Genomic DNA, 3,336 nt, shown 5'->3' on the forward strand with positions numbered 1-3,336 from the left:
GGGAGAGAGGGTATATACCTTTTAATACGTATATTATATTATATGCATGCAATACACTTGTGAATTTTATTACGAACAGCAAAATTCCTTGATTATCCGAAAAAAGCCCATTCAGTATATTGATATCATTCTAGCTTTAATTCAAGAATTCGTTTCGTAGCAGAAGTGGACCCAAAAGGTAGACTTACTTATAATAATATGACACCATATTTGATAATAATTGATAATAATGATTTTTATTTATATGGCGCATATCAATGCACCACAGCATGCTCTACGAGCTTTAGATCTCTACATCTATGATAGAATTTTGAGCACACTCAAAAACACTCAGAAATATTTTTTGCTTCCCGGGGAGCATACAGTGCAAGCTGCAGGTTTCACGCGCTCAAACACTATCAAACGGACAAGAAAGAATGAATAAATGATTGAATGAATGAATATGACGTCATAACTACCCCAAGCCTGGCCCCCACACAGAGTGGAGACCCCTGTACTAGTAGGGTCAAGATCAAGTAAGTCTGAATGGAGGGCAGAGGTAGACTTTTTCCGGATTTTGGCACAGACCAGAGTAAGCTTATAGTGACAGGAGAATTCTGACTGGCTTTTGACGCCCAAGTCGGGCAATTGTCTGGGAATGTCAAAGGTGGCTCTGTTTTCCCTCGTCGGTGTGGGAGGAGATGTGAATGGATATAGCGGATGAAGCAATAGAAATGACGAAATAGGATCAGACACGTTCGTTGAGGAAGGCAGGTGAGACATACAGAAGTGAACGACCGCTGCGTGATGAGATGTGAGCTGACTCACGAGATGAGGGGAGCAGGGATGGCATTCAGGGAGGGGGACCTGGTAGGGTGTTTTTTTGTTTTTTGTTGTTGGTTTGTTTTTTTTTTGGGGGGGGGGGTGAGCGGAGGTAAGGGGTAAGGAACCTTTTGTTTATTCGGAGGGGCGGTTATTCGCCAATAAGAAACAGAGCGAATTCCTGTTTTACATCCAATAGTAGAGAACATTCAGTATCGATAATGGGTAAGGGGTACTGGTATATGAAAGGGTAATTACTCATTTTTGAGACTGCTGTGGCGTCAAGAGAGACTGATTCCTGTTTAAACCATTTAGATGTAACCGATTTTGCAGAGCTCCAACGATAAACACAAGAAGATATTCCGTATCAAACATTACGCTTAGCTCTAGCACATGCTTTCTCAACATTGATAAATACAACGCATGTCGTTCAAACTGACGAATAAAACAATAACGGGAGTAAACGTTTACTCGCCAACATCAACAAATAAAGCTGTTCGCCTTCAGAACGTACGGTAGTCGTTGAAGAAAAGCATCGGTGTGAGAGGTGGTGAGGAAAGACCTGTCACTAGAAGTGGCAGCTCCCCTAGTCACCTGCACGTGCGGATTGGAATGGGCAGAGGCTGTCAGGCGAAGGGACGATAAGAGAAATATAGTCCAAAGATAACACTTCAACGTCTGACACGCCGGCAATGCAACCAACCGAAAAAAATGGTAATAAAAAAGAGCAGAAAAGGAAAAACAAGAGAAAAAATCTAAACAAAACAAAACAAAGAAACAAAAGGGGTAGAGGGGGGAGGGGAGGTTTGGCAGTGTGGGTAATGTTTCCAATACTGGTCATAAAGGGCATGGGTCATCAAAGAGATTTATTTCCTCCGGAGAACACAAAGAATTCTTTTGTGCATCATGAACAAGAACTGCAAAAGGAGAGCGAGACTTAGGATAAAACCTTTGGGCCTCCCAAAACAAATTGTTCCTGTCTCATGGCTTTTTTTTCTTCTGGAAGCACAGCATTTACTTCTATGATGGCACATTTTTTAATGTAATTTACAAATATGTCTGTCACCAAACAGAGACAAAGGACAACCCCCCACCACCCCCCCCCCCCCAAAAAAAAAGAAACAACTAAACTTTGGACCACAACAGCACGCTATCCGCTAGCAGTCGTACATTTCTTTTGTTTAGTCAAAGAGTAGACCAGTCTACAGAAGTTTCTTTATTCCTATTGCTTAACTAATAACTAGTAGCATTCGTCATTTATAGAAAAAAAAGCAAAACAATTCTGTGAATAAATTAAATATAGACCTATATGCCTTGTGTAATTTTCACTTTCAATATTTTAACGAAGGCTTCATAGCTCTTTAATATTTTTTTAAAATGTATAGTACTAGTGCGGTAAGGGCAGAAATCATTTTTTTCAACGCATCAACACTATCATTTCCATATGACAATTATCTTTGATATAATCATTATGACGTGTATTATTATTTGTGCAGAATGACAGTCACATTGTTGAGTCGAGAGGGAAGAATCCAAAAATTCCACAGACACAATTGTTGTTCTCGCCTGACCTGACCATCAATGATTTATTTATAGAGGCACCAGCCATCTATTGAACAAATCTCAAATTACCCCTAGCGTCCTCTCGCCTTATCTCCGAGGCTTTCATCACTATCTGACCATTCCCAAAGTGCCTATCTCCTCCTCGGTCCATCCAGTGGTCTTCTCGCCTTCCCCCTCCTTCCCCCTCCTCCTCCTCCTCCTTCTCCTCCTCCTCCTCCTCCTCCTCCTCCTCCTACTCCTTTCAGAACCACTACAGATTGATAGAATAATGTGATCAAAACAGACTCGCTCAAAAGAACGAGGACGAACCCTTCACTGTCTGTCCTCCCAACGACCTTTTTCTCGCTCCCGTTCTCGCTCTCCAGCAGGAGGAGAGAATTTCAGATCGTGTGCCTAGCAACACCCAACGCGGAGCAGGGGAAAGCACTCTGACTGAAACCCCGCCCTGGCCCCTCCCCCTTCCGGTAGTACTGGGTTAACTAGTAGTCTCCCGTTGGCCGTGGACCAATCAGGTCAAGCTGGTAGTGACTTGTACTAACGATAGTCCCAGGGCTCTGGTATGCCACTGCTAACTGTGATGGCTGTGATGGTACTAGTGTCGTTTGCGAGCTCTTTACCGGAGCGCAGGGGCTTAGGCTTAAGGCTTACGGTTTATGGACAGGACGAGCTGAGCAGGGGAAAAGGCCTGTGACGTACGGTCAACATCTGGCTTGTGTATGGTCTGGCTTAGTGGTAGAGGTCGAGACAAATGGAGAGTTGTTAATCTACATGTGCAGATAGTTGATCGGACAACTGAGAGGCCCTGAGAGATAGACTACTTGACCGATAAAAGTTGTCAGAGGGGAGGGGGAAAGGTGAAAAGGAAGGGGGGAGTGATGAACGGGGAAAGAGGGGAGGGTATAGCATGGAGTCAGCATAAAAAGAAGCAAAATAAGAGAGAGACAGAGAGACAGAGAGACAGAGAGAGAGAGA

At 43.5% G+C, this 3,336-nt stretch overlaps 1 protein-coding gene across 1 annotated transcript in view; it reads right to left on the minus strand.

The window, feature by feature from the left end:
- The window catches only part of LOC101860457 (putative uncharacterized protein DDB_G0291608), a gene marked incomplete at its 5' end in the record, with an annotated part of 36,971 nt that overhangs the window by 33,044 nt on the left and 591 nt on the right, over window positions 1–3,336 (minus strand).

The sequence above is a fragment of the Aplysia californica genome, unplaced genomic scaffold (assembly GCF_000002075.1).
Source record: "Aplysia californica isolate F4 #8 unplaced genomic scaffold, AplCal3.0 scaffold01009, whole genome shotgun sequence".
Lineage (NCBI taxonomy): Eukaryota > Metazoa > Mollusca > Gastropoda > Aplysiida > Aplysiidae > Aplysia > Aplysia californica.